This window comes from Oncorhynchus mykiss, chromosome 5, assembly GCF_013265735.2.
Source record: "Oncorhynchus mykiss isolate Arlee chromosome 5, USDA_OmykA_1.1, whole genome shotgun sequence".
Lineage (NCBI taxonomy): Eukaryota > Metazoa > Chordata > Actinopteri > Salmoniformes > Salmonidae > Oncorhynchus > Oncorhynchus mykiss.
Genome location: NC_048569.1, coordinates 43476561 through 43490747, shown reverse-complemented (window position 1 = coordinate 43490747; position 14187 = coordinate 43476561). Strand labels below are relative to the sequence as shown.

At 40.7% G+C, this 14187-nt stretch overlaps 1 protein-coding gene across 1 annotated transcript in view; it reads right to left on the bottom strand.

Annotated features, from left to right (window-relative positions):
- The window catches only part of LOC110523905 (adenomatous polyposis coli protein), a 54158-nt gene extending 40395 nt beyond the window's left edge, over nt 1–13763 (bottom strand). The window contains exon 1 of the mRNA XM_021603037.2: nt 13539–13763. The gene's annotated coding sequence lies outside the window, so the exon portion shown is untranslated. The remainder of the gene's footprint in view (nt 1–13538) is intronic.
- Nucleotides 13764–14187: the final 424 nt, after the last annotated feature.

The following is a 14187-nucleotide window of genomic DNA, read 5'->3' as shown; positions in this document are numbered from 1 at the left end:
TGGGGAACGGGCGGGCCAGTCCATAGCATCAATGCCTTCCTCTTGCAGGAACTGCTGACACACTCCAGCCACATGAGGTCTAGCATTGTCTTGCATTAGGAGGAACCCAGGGCCAACCGCACCAGCATATGGTCTCACAAGGGGTCTGAGGATCTCATCTCGGTACCTAATGGCAGTCAAGCTACCTCTGGCGAGCACATGGAGAAAGAAATGCCACCCCACACCATGACTGACCCACCGCCAAACCGGTCATGCTGGAGGATGTTGCAGGCAGAAGAACGTTCTCCACGGCGTCTCCAGACTGTCACATTTGCTCAGTGTGAACCTGCTTTCATCTGTGAAGAGCACAGGGCGCCAATCTTGGTGTTCTCTGGCAAATGAAAAACGTCCTGCACGGTGTTGGGCTGTAAGCACAACCCCCACCTGTGGACGTCGGGCCCTCATACCACCCTCATGGAGTCTGTTTCTGACCGTTTGAGCAGACACATGCACATTTGTGGCCTGCTGGAGGTCATTTTGCAGGGCTCTGGCAGTGCTCCTCCTGCTCCTCCTTGCACAAAGGCGGAGGTAGCGGTCCTGCTGCTGGGTTGTTGCCTCCTCCACGTCTCCTGATGTACTGGCCTGTCTCCTGGTAGCGACTCCATGCTCTGGACACTACGCTGACGCAAATCTTCTTGCCACAGCTCGCATTGATGTTCCGTCCTGGATGAGCTGCACCACCTGAGCCACTTGTGTGGGTTGTAGACTCCGTCTCATGCTACCACTAGAGTGAAAGCACCGCCAGCATTCAAAAGTGACCACAACATCAGCCAGGAAGCATAGGAACTGAGAAGTGGTCTGTGGTCACCACCTGCAGAACCACTCCTTTATTGGGGGTGTCTTGCTAATTGCCTATAATTTCCACCTGTTGTCTATTCCATTTGCACAACAGCATGTGACATTTATTGTCAATTAGTGTTGTTCTTAAGTGGACAGTTTGATTTCACAGAAGTGTGATTGACTTGGAGTTACAGTGTTGTTTAAGCGTTCCCTTTATTTTTTTGAGCAGTGTATATATGAATTTAACTAATCTACTGTCGACATCAGGATACAATTTGAGAGCACTAGAGCTTTGTTCACACTGCCGTTTTAAGTGACCAAATCGAATGTGCATTCAGAATGCTGACATGGCTACGCAATTTGTCATGGTAATGATGGGTCTTCTGTGCACAGTGGTGTAGAGGCCACGGTTATTAAACCAGGGTAAATATTTTTATTTAAGAATAAAAATGTACTCCTAATATTATGCAACTTACATTCGTGGGAACCAATTACTCTCACTGGAATATCTTAGAAACCATAAGCACCTGCAAACAGGCTTCTTGCGCTGTGTGGCAAGTCCACTTTACTTGGACATTAATTTGTGCCAACACATTGCCAACCTTTGTTTAATCAGCTGCTCTTAGCAAAAATGTGTTTGGAGTAGTGTTGCGCGGTTCACTGAAACTTCAACACTTTTTCGATACTGTTTGATAGTAGAATTTGTTTCACTTTCTGTACTTCTGTCAAACGTGTCTCACGTCGTCTACTGATTGAGCGAGGATCAAATCTGTCTGTCAGCACAGCCAATGTGTCCTTATAGTGTGAGAGCACCGTGCCTGCGCCACTTACTCAGTGCTAGCTCTAGCCTGTCCTGAGGAACCACTGAACACACTGAATTCTGGGTGGCATCACCACTTACGCTGCACGTTAGTTAACACACTTGAATAACATTTTAAACTTAATTACTGTTCCCAAAACAATGTCCAGTACAGGCTAGAAAACTTTACAACGCAAGAAGCTTCCAGCTTTGTAGGCTAACTTTCCTTACTAGCTTACAGTTGAAGCCAACATAAATTCACTACCCCTCTTGTTTGTGATAATATGCAAACCATAACATAAAATATTTCTGATTACAAAGCTGAAGGTCACCAAAAACATTATTCATTCACTTCATCTCCCCCCGCCTCACATCTCTCCCAGTCAAGATCATCTTTGCTCAAGCCTCAAACTGACTATGAATGACGTCATGGGTCTTAAAGAGACCGTGTGCAATTTTAGAAAATAAGAGATTGCTTCTTCTACGCAAATGATGTTGAACAACAGAATAATTCCCAAATGGAAGGGACTTATTCATCTATAGCCTCGTGAAATCAGCCAAATCAAGCTCAATAACCCAATGCATGCACACACTCTTATTGAATATTGAAATTATAGTCATTATGCTAATGTAGTTAGATACTTTTTACCAAAGTCAAATTGATTGTACAATTGATTCATTAATGCATACATTCAAAAATATACACTGTAATGTTATTGAAGCCAAAAGATCTGTCTGGTTCAAGTGCCATTCTGTACCATGTGTATGGTTCAAGTGCCATTCATGCTTCCTTGCACTCAAAAGTTGTCTAGTAAGCTAAGATGACTGACAATGCTCACGATGGAAGTCTCCCAGCTGCTTTGAATGTTTGAAATCATAGTGTAAGAACACTTTCATTAAAGCCTCAAAGTATAAGATGATCCAACTTTTAAAATGACTCCTTTTTGGCTATCCACAGCAGTCAACTAGCTAGATAGGTAGCTGCTTAACTTGCTAGCACATTCACTAATGTGTTTGTAACTTAAGCTAGTTTGCTACCACTTGCATTTGTCAAACTGCCAGAGAAGCTAGCAAGCAATGCCAAATAAGTCTAAAAACAACTTGAGGGCAAATAAATCAGATTTGACAGTTAAAACCAGTCAATGCCAGGAATTAGATTTGTATCCGATTTAAATTTTTAAATGTGGCTTGAAATATCAGATGAGATGTGCTTTTTGGATGTTCAGACTGTAGGAAAAAGATCAGATTCTAATTGGATATGCAGTTTTTTTGTTGATTTGAGTCACTTCAAAATGCCAATGTGAACAAGACTGTTAGTAGCTTTGACTGCACGCTGTCATGGCCATCCAGTGGCTAGCCACACTAAAAGTGTAATTATCCTGTGAAGCAATTGTTGACAGTCCACCACAACATAGCCGAGAGTCACCTGATTAGCAAGGGATAGTCTGTTTAATTGTATTGTGTATTAAAAACAGTTTGAGATTGTGGGGGTCTTCACTAGTTAGAATGGGGAATGGGGCTCCCCGGGAAAATGTCTGAGGTTGCAACAGTAACCAAGGGGGCGGGGCTTAGGGATGAGTCAATTATAGATAAAACCATTTTCATTTTAAGGGTCAATTCTACTCTAGGGAGTCCTCTGTAAGCACTGAAACGGATTCAGTCATTGTCTTCCGACAGGTGGCGTCACTCCCATGCGACACTCATCCTTCAACCGACATAGTGCTGGCGGAATTGTCACAATCTGAACAAGATTCCGTAGGCCTTTATTAAAATTACCAGAATTTATACCATAACACTTGTTTCTAAATGTGAACAAATAACAACTGAGTAGATATACATTTTCAATAAATACTTCACGTAGTCCCATACCCAAAGATGTAGGGTGAGTGAGAGTGAATGTCTTGACTGACTGTTAGGAAGGTAGTCGCTAGCCTGGAATTCAAACCCATTTCCCTATGAGATCTAACTTACATAACAATAGTAGCCCGATGCTCCACTTAATAGATCCCCATCATGTGAGTGGAGGAGCACAGAGAGAACACTGGACGTCCCAGCCTTCACAGCAGGAACTGGTTTCTGGAGTCCGTTTTTCAGGAGGAGCTCATATTACAACCAAGCAGAAAATAGTACTAGTAGTCTACTACACCAAAGGACATGAGCTATTTTAGTGTGATATATAAAATGCTTCCTTCCTGAAAGTCAGCTGAGATTCTTCCCTGTCTCCATCTTAGATTCACAGTACCATTCTAGAAGAGATTTCTTAACAACCTCAATTAAAAACAGCCAGGAAATGAAAACATTGGAATGAGCTTCTTGTTAGTGTTAAATCATAGCTACTCCTCAATGCGCACTCTGCTGTTCTTTCTACCTCCCTCTCACTCCTCTATCAATCTGAATAGATGCCCTGTATCGCCAGAAAGAGAAAAGAGAGATGGGAAAAGGAAAGTGTTTCTGAATGCAGGTTTTTTCATGCAAATGAATGTTTGTGAAAGAGCCAGGGAAAGCCAGACGTTGGCAGCCAGAGAACCCTTGTTGGCTGGCCTGGTCCCCCCCCCTCTCACTGGTGGTGTTGTTGCCTTTACTAAAACTTTTCACACATCCATTCTCCCAAGTGTGTGGGAAAAATGTTTCATTGGCAATGTTCAATTCCAGACATCAAGCTAAAGATATCTCAGAGACAAAACCCTGAAAGTCCTCCCACCCAGTCAACTCAATTGTGGGGGTACCAAAGTGCATAAGTCATTTCTATAAATTAGTCTATTCGTCAAGATACAAGCCCATGGCTTAACAATGCTAACACTTTCATTTCTCATCACTGGTGGGGGTTTCAAACACGTCATGATAATATAAAGTAGTCATCTATAAAAATGGAAAGAACTTAATGCAATAAACATTATCTCCTGAATAGCTTGTGTCTGTGTTCACCAAAATAAGCCAGACAGAAGGTGGTGTGGCTGTGGAGGTGACCACCAAGGTTACCAGATGGCACAGAGAAGTGCAACTCATTGGACCCTCCAAACATTCTAATTTTTTTTCTTTTCCCCACTACCAACACACCTGATTCAACTAGTCAATATGAATCAGGTGTGCCTGTGGTCAAATTGAACAAATATGTGGAAAAGGCCAGCTCGGGAGTTTTCGAAGAACTCTGTTGGGAAACAGTGGGCTACACAACGCAAGAAGTGCTTGATGTCGAACAGCGAGCGAGGCAACGGAGCAGAAAAACAACACTTAAAATATATTAACCCTAGAAGTGCAATGCCCTCAATGTACTAACCCCAAGGTGTTTACAACCACAATGGTCAGCTGCCAAATTTGAGCAATCAAATACTTCTGTATTAAAATCTTCCTCCATCATTCCTTCCTTTGTTTACATAATCTATTAAATTTTCCTACTATGCCACTGTAGCATGGTTTCCGTTAGAAAAATGTGGCACTGGACATTTGACCGGCAGCAATTTTATATACCGGACATTTAAGAAATTTACCAGACCCATAGGCTTTGGTTGTGGAACCGGATTAGGGCGTACACCCACTGTTTTCAGAATGACAGAAATCTCATTTAGTTTATGGTAATTTATCTTAAGAGAACATGCAACGGCATGAGTCATTCTTACCGAATTCCGATGAGTAATTTGAAGATGTTAGAATACATATGCGGGGCGTCAATAAGGCTAGGGGAAGCTAAGCTTTCCCTAAAGTAAATTAAATTACCAAAATGATAGCTTAGCTTTTCTATAAAGAAATAAAAATAATTCAAAATAGGCTACTACACCAGAAAGCATGCTTTGGCCACAGAGGATAATTAATAAAAAATAAATATGTTTGCGGTGGATTGTTTTTAATTGCGTAACGGAGTCGGAAGGGACCGTGGCAAATACTAAATAGATGATCGTTGAGTTGCGACTGTCAGCAAAATGTATAGAGACCCAGCCAGGAATATCACAATATTGAAAAATACAAATCTTGGAAAAACAGTTCGGGAAAACAAATGGATATTGCTGTAAAGAGAAGACAAGAGACAATTTGTATTTAAGTTAACAACATTTTCAATTCAGCAAAGAGTACCAGCAGAGAAAAATGTGCCATATCCCCTCTGAGTGTGCATATTCACCATCTTTATCATTGGGTCAATGTCACATTTGTTTTTGGACAATAATTTCCTCCTCCAGGTTAGATGGACGTCATCTTGTATTTGTCTCCCCCCCACAGTGAAACGAGTCCTATATTGCCAGAACCTGAAAGTCCGCTCAGCAAGGAAGAAGCCACTGCTCCAACACTGCCATAAAAAAGCCAGACTACGGTTTGTAACTGCACATGGGGACAAAGACATAATTTGGGGAGAAATGTCCTCTGGTATGATGGGGAAAAAAATAGAACAGTTTGGCCATAATGACCATAGTTATGTTTGGGAGGAAAAAGGGGAGGCTTGCAAGCTGAAGAACACCATCCCAACCGTGAAGCACGGGGGTGGCATCATCATGTTGTGGGGGTGCTTTGCTGCAGGAGGGACTGGTGTACTTCACAAAATAGATGGCATCATGAGGGGGAACATTATGTGGATATATTGAAGCAACATCTCAAGACATCAGTCGGGATGTTAAAGCTTGGTCGAAAATGGGTCTTCCAAATGGAAGACCCAAAGCATTCTTCCAAAGTTGTGGCAAAATGGCTTAAGGACAACAAAGTCAGGGTATTGGAGTGGCTATCACAAATCCCTGACCTCAATCCTATAGAAAATGTGTGGGCAGAACTGAAAATCATGTGCAAGCAAGGAGGCCTACAAACCTACACCAGCTCTGCCAGGAGGAATGGGCCAAAATTCACCCAACTTATTGTGGGAAGCTTGTGTAAGGATACCCAAAACGTTAGACCAAAGTTAAATAATTTAAAGGCAATGCTACCAAATACTAATTGAGTGCATGTAAACTTCTTACCCACTGGGAATGTGATGACATAAATAAAAACTGAAATAAATAATTATCTCTACTATTATTCTGACATTTCACATTCTTACAATAAAGCGGTGTTCGTAACTGACCTGACAGGGAATTTTTACTAGGATTAAGTAATTGGAATTGTGAAAAACTGAGTGTAAATGTATTTGGCTAAGGTGTATGTAAACGTCCAACATAACTGTGTATATATTTATTCGGCAGAAAATAGCTTAATTTTCATCAGAAGTGCAATGCTATTTGGCCACACAAGTAAATTAACTTACAATACAAAAAGCAAGGTATTTCTTGCAAAAACTATGCATGGCCAATTCTAATGTTTATCATCAAAATAACGTAGCCAGCTACATTTCCTAATCTAATGTTTTGCTTGAACTTAATCTTGTATTTTACCAGAGAAAATTAGCTACACGGTCAGCTGAATTCTCATCTGAGTGGAGAAGTGCAACTGAAGCCCAAAATGAGTCTTGATGTGGAGTAGAAATTACAATAAGCATTTTAGATCTGCATTTACAAAAAACATTACGATTTTTTAATGCCTTTTAATACAAATTTTGAAGTGGAAAAAACAACCCCTGGCATTGCGCACCGATTTTGGTTCCATAATGCAAAAGCCCAAACAGCAGGAAAACACCATTGTGAGCCATTTCATGTGAGAGTAAAATATCAGTCAGAAATGTATAAAGAGGGGAGATCTAAATATGCAACAAGCATTGGTTGCTAATACAACTAGAATTGTGCCTTTGGCTACCAGACAATGAAGGAAAGTTGATTTGAAAACCAACAATACATTAGAGAAAAAGGCTTCTGGTTTCAATGGCATATGGAAGTCTTTATAAAATAATTGCCTGCAGGTTTGGTTAGATTTTGGCTAGGTTACTTTGAAGCAAGTTAAGACATGCTTCAATATGCAATAAAACGTTCAGGTTTCAAACAATTAAGCATATGTTTTTAAAATGCATACTGCCTCCGGCTCATTAGAAAGTGGTGTATGATGCCTAGTTGCCTATGCACTTGAATGGCTAATGGGAAGCGCGCTACTGGTAGGGATGTCAAATGTTCAGTCTGCTGCATAGATCCTATGGACGCTATAGTCTAGAGCACCTGGTTAAATTGTGCTTAGGAACATCTTTTAGATCTCAAATGGTTCAAATAATGAAACATATTGTGAGTTTGCTTCATTTACTATCATCTTAAATTAAGATGAATTATTTTTGCCATATCTAATTAACATATGTTACACAAATTGGAGTAGCAGGTAGCCTAGTGGTTGGAGCGTTGGGCCAGTAACCAAAGGTTGCTGGATCGAATCCCCGAGCTGACAAGGTAAAAATCAGCCGTTCTGCCCCTGAACAAGGCAGTTAACCCACTGTTCCCTTGTAATCAATCACTGTAAATAAGAATTTGTTCTTAACTGACTTGCCTAGTTAAATAAAACAAAAAAATGCACAAGTTGACGTTTTCCAACAACATCGAATTTCGGTGTCTAGCCAACATGACGCCAAGGTCAATATCTTGGTTTTGTTCTGTTGATCTGTTGGGGGGGGGGGGGGGGGGGGGGGTGGTCACAGGACTTAGAATGCAGCAATCATCTTCTTTCTCAAATGGCACAGATGCCTCCCAAAATCAACATCCCCCATTCAAAAGGCCTTCAAAAAGTTCACCGACCATGTACTGGTTATTCCAAGTTTCTGTGTGGCCTTTGAATAGTTTAAACTAGCCTACACCAAACATTTACCTCTTTTCTATTTATTTCAGTGAAGTCTATGGAAGCGATTAACAAAAAATGTTGCGTTCCACTTACTGCGTTGGCAACCCAAGGGTTCGATACTGTGACCAAAACAGTCACATTTGCGACCATTTGACTCGCATTTGGCCGTGGGATTTTGTAATAATGCTATTTTTAATCTAGGCATTATAATCTATAAAAAGATGGATTAGCAAAACTGTTCTTTATGTTGATTATCACACGCGCACAAAGCCTATAGATCAGGGGTACTCATGTACTTTTCTGAAGGTACAGTCACAAAAATGTCCTAGGTGGCAAAGGTCCGGATGGATATAGTCATTTATTGGCTTAGTAACAAGCCTCACAACTCATGCAACCCCAAACGGTTCACACATTTCTTGTTGGCAGAGAAAATTGCAGTTTTAAAGTTAATTTCCTGCAATTCCACATATGTTTGGATTTGTGGATTAATATGATACCGGGGGTTGAAGCCCGACCAAGTGTCGTCCCCCCCCCATAAAAAGTTTAGCATTTCATTTTTTGTTGTCAGGACCCGCGGTTCCTATTGACCCCATTCAGGGTCCGGATCCGTTCCGCGGTCTGCCAGTTGAGTAGGGGGGCAACAGATAATCTGTCAGGCAGAGAAAGCGTGCAGCTCTCAAACAGCTGGATGTTGTGTGGAGCAGCTTACCGGAGATGAAATCACCGGTAGGAGTAGGAAAGATGTTCCAAATTATGACGTCTACCAGTAAATGCTAAGGCAAGAATAGGTATGCAAACCAGGTATCTAAAAAGTTCCAAGTCTTGGTTGAATATTTGGAATGCGCAATTCAGTTATGGTTCTAGAAAAGTCATTGAAGTCATGGTAGCCGATTTATAAGTTCTACTGCTCTAATATAAATATTCTGCAATTTCATTTCTGATCTGCTTGAGAGATGTGGGTGCTTTAGTTTGTTTCTCACAGATGAAATTGTGTTGCGGTAAAACCCATGTGAGGTTATATTATGAGCAAAACAATATTGAAATGTTGTCTTCAACTTGGTTTTCAATACAAAGTGTTGCATAACAAAGGACGCCCGTCCTTTGGTCGCTTTCTTTAATGTTACAATAACATCTTAAAATGACGAGACTGACTTGCTACCACAGACAGGACTTCATGAGTGTGTTTGTGTATGAAGCATGCTGTCTATTTAGTCAGGCAACGCACACATTGACATTTCCGAATGTAGAAATGTGAATGCCATTTGGTAGGCAGGCCTATTAAAAAGAGCATTATTCTTAAAGTGTTGATGCAGATTTTTTTTGCATACATTTTGGGGGAGTTCTCTTCTCTATAGGCTATTACAACAATACAATATAAAACATTACAATTGAGTGCTTGAAAAACTATTTGAAAGTCCTTGAATTTGACTCAACAATGTCTCTATTAACCCTGTATAGGCTACTTGTTCATCCTGCAAATGAAAGAAAAACTCCTGTTATTGAAGTTATGCACGCATCATTTGCTTTCCTGTCAGGCCAGTATTTTTGTTTTTCTCCCCTCCATTCGGGCCAGTAGCTTTCAGTTGGCACTAGCCGGGTGTGCCACTGGTGAATTTACCTGAACGTCAAGCCCTGTGGGCTTGTATGTCTACCATTTTGTGTAGCCATTAGCGATGTTAATGATAAAAAGGTAACGACAAAGTAGCTTATGCCTACCTTGCAGAATAATGATTATTTGCATCAATCCAGTGGCCATTTGTTTAGAAAAATCCATCACATGTGCACTACAGAAACACTGCTCGCCAAACTGGCTGGCTGGTGTGCATCTGAATTAAACAGTTTATTTTCTTTGCTGTTACAGTAAATCTATCCAAATTAGGCTGGGGCAGTATACCAAGGATTTAGAAGTAGCCACAGGATAGTTTTCCCATTACCATTGAAACTACAGTATTTCTGAAATGTTGTAGCTATTTAAGTAAATACCTGCAGTCAACTTGTGCAATGTGTTAGGGAGATAAAGCAGATTGCATTCTTAATTTCAACTGTCACATTATGTTACATTATGAAGCTTAATGAACAGTTGAGCCAGTCGCGTGTTTGTAAATAGCACAACGAGAGAAAGCAGGTCCAGCTGTGTATTGACTGGGGTCTCGGTTTATATTGAAAGTCAGTGTTTTTTTTGCTTCAATAGAGTGACCAGCGACATGCAACTATAGTTATCCTTCACAGAAAATACATTTGAGTATCACATTTGGCCAAAAATAGCTTCAGTTATATCAGATAACAGAAGCTCAACGCTATTTGGCTAGCAGCCAGAGTAAATGAACTTACAATGAAAAAGGTATTTTTTGCAAAAGTGATGCATGGCCATCATATTTCTAATGTTTAGGCCTATCATAGAAAGAACGTAGCCAGCTACATTTGCTAATGTTTTGCTTAAAGTTTCTAGCATTTTACTGGAGAAAAATAGGCTGGCTACACTGAGAAAAGTACATTGAAAAGTAGCTACACAACAGTCAGAGCGCTGTCTGCTGACAGAATGCCCATTCGTGAATTCTCATCCGAGTTTAGAAGCGCAACTGAAGCACAAAATTTGTTTCATGCCAAGCAGAAATTACAACAAGAAGCATTTTATATCTGCATTTACAAAACACAGCAAGCTATTTATGTGTTATTTCCCCCCCAGAACTCTATGTTAACCCGGTTTAACACTGCTATCTAAGTAAGTGGCTAACTGAATAAGGTGACAGGGCATCATATTGTGTTCAATTTCTAACATGTTTGTGAAGTTAAAGCCCTTTGGCTGAGTTATTTGTACAGCTGCCACTGACTTGATTTCCTTGTGGGTTTTTTTGTGTGTGTGTGGGGGGGGGGGGGGTTGCCTCTGGCTCATATGATCCTCCCCCATCTTCTCTGAGAAAAGCAGGCAGGCCCGTTGCCCTAGTGACTTCAGACTCCACACAGACACGGCGTGTAGACATGCTGCTGGAGAGCCAGTAATGCTCTTCCTTCAGACAAGCATGTCAAAGCTTCATTTGCACAATGCCTCCCGCTTTTGAAATGTCCAAACTCAACAAAAATGACGACATTCAGTAGCTCCTACCTACACTGAACAAACTCAACATGCAACAACTTTAAAGATGCAGTTGATAAGGAAATAAGTTAATTTAAATAATAATCTATTGATTTCACAACCTACGTAAAAAAAAAAAAACATACGTTGGTGGATATTGTCTGGAACTGCTACACGCCGTCGTAAACGTTTCATCCAGAGCATCCCATGAATGGCACGACAATAGGCCTCAGGACTGTCACGGTATCTCTGTGCATTAAAATTGCCATCGATAAAATGCAATTGTGTTCATTATCTGAGGCTTATGCCTGATCATCATACCATAACTCCACCACGGGGTACTCTGTTCCCAACATTGACATCAGTAAACTGCTTGCCCACACGTCAAATCAAATCAAATTTTATTTGTCACATACACATGGTTAGCAGATGTTAATGTGAGTGTAGCGAAATGCTTGTGCTTCTAGTTCCGACAATGCAGTAATAACCAACGAGTAATCTAACTAACAATTCCAAAACTACTACCTTACAAGTGGTCTGCGGTTGTGAGGCCGGTTGGACATCTGTGGCATTGCACATTTTAGAGTTGCCTGTAAAATGATCAAGCTGTTTAATCAGTTTCTTGATATTGGCAAAGGATCAAAACTAACAGGGTTGCAAACAAATTTCTGCTCAAAATTTGAGCGAAATAAGCTTTTTGTGCATATGGAACATTTCTAGAATAATTTATTTCAACTCATGAAACATGGGACTAACACTTTACATGTTGTTTATATTTTAATTCAGTGTATACATGTTTAACTTTATGAGCTGGATTGCCTGTCTCTGCAATTCATTTATTTTCGCCATGGAAATTTGCTCGGATTTATGCTAATTTCTGGGGGGGGGGGGGGGGGGCTTGTGTACTAAACCAGTCATACAGTAAATCCTGGGGTGCAAGGAGGACGGTATGACAATGTGAAAATCTGAATACCGCCCAACCCTAATCACTGTAAGAATACAATGGCATGCCAATTTAAAAGAATGCTAGTCATTATTAGCCTGGTTTAGTATGAAATGCAGGCACATTATGGGACACAGGCCAGGTTAACATCAATTATTATTTTTAAGTATATACAAAAATTGGTGCGACCAAGTGTGCTGGCGCCACCAACTGAAACGTGTCAAAAGTTAGTGTAGAACCTTGGACACACTTGAATCAAAATGCAACACTTCAAAATGTAGCTAGCAGTCTTCTACAAATTGTCCTCTAACCAGTGACATACACATTATTCCTAGATTCCGTGTGGTTTTTGAGCGGTGTTCATTTTTAAAACAGGACGTGCAACCGTTTTTGTGACCACTGTATGAAAATGCATCTGATTTTTCTGCAGGTTGTCCTCTAACTAGTGATGTAAAAATCTCTCCAATTTCCATGTGGTTTTTAAATAGTGGTAATTTCATTACGGTTATCTGAGCGGTTTTCCTTCTGCTGCACAAACATGTACAAATACCAATAGGTAGTGTTTACCCAGCTTTAAATTCAATATTGATGCAATTCACATGTGACAAACACTTGCACAATATGGCCGAGCCGCAGCCTGAATGGCAAACACTCCCAGCTGATCACCTAAACGGGTTTCCCTGCCTACTGGATACAAAGTAGAAAGCCAGACAAGGTTTGTGGAACGTAAAGTAAGCGTGGCAAATTGCAACATAACATTGTAGCAAGTTCTTCGAACAAAGGCAAACTTTGTAACAGACTCGTGACACTCAATTGGAAACGTTCAAATAATGTACTGTACTGAACGCTGCTCGGTTATTTAAACTATCAATTTAATGCGCTTCAAAGTGTGTGCAGCTTGCCAAAACAAAAGTGCAGTCTTCTTTGCTGCGTTCCTGCCAACTAGCAGTAGCCTGGGCTAAATGTAGGCTACTGTACATCAGAAGCTAGCACGCAAACTAAACTGAGAACTTTTGCCAGCTCCTTTTCATAGCCATGCTCAAAATAGTTTAAACGAGTTAGAGTTCTACTTGAAAAGGCGTACCGAAGGTACTTGTTGCGTTGCCAGATTAATGTGCAGTTTTGTTCCAGTCAAAACAACCGGCTGCCTCTTAGCTAATGAGTAATGTTAGCAGCTTGTTCGCCAACTAATGAACTAAAATAGCGAGCTAACATTTAGCTTAGGTAAATGGTCTTACCTGTATCAACATTCGCTCCTCTCTGCACCAATACGTTTATAGAGACGCGCTCCAGGGTGAAAAGTCCCCTATCGAAACTAACTTTAAACGAGTGTCCATTATAAACGTTGCTACACACTCTTCAGACTCTTAAGTAAACTTTTTCTTTTGTGTCTTCCTCCGCTTCTTTTTTTCGTCGTACGCTTGCTTCCTTCGTTATGCCATGTTGTCTGTACTGTCAGCATGCGCGCATGCTTGATGATGACGCGCAAAGGGTACCCGCCCTCGGGCCGTGAGAAAGAAAACAACATCTGAGATTGACTTTGTTTACATATGAAGTGTTTACATTTTTCTTGTCGATCTGATATCTGTGTGGTCAGAAAAAAAAGGGAAGCCTAGGCCTACCAGTCTACTTGATTTAAATATGGCACTAGGCCCACTGACCCACTTTCAGCGAAAGTAATTGAAAGCATGTAGGTCTGCCTAACACATTTTACTGGCAAGTGACAACAATGACATTTTATTCAATTGTGTATTCTGCATGTCAAGGACTTCTTTGTTGTTATAGTATGAATACAGTAGGCCAATTCATATTAGGCTATAACAACTACACACAGAAGTACTTGACATACATTAGTCCATCTTTGACACATATTACACATCTACACCC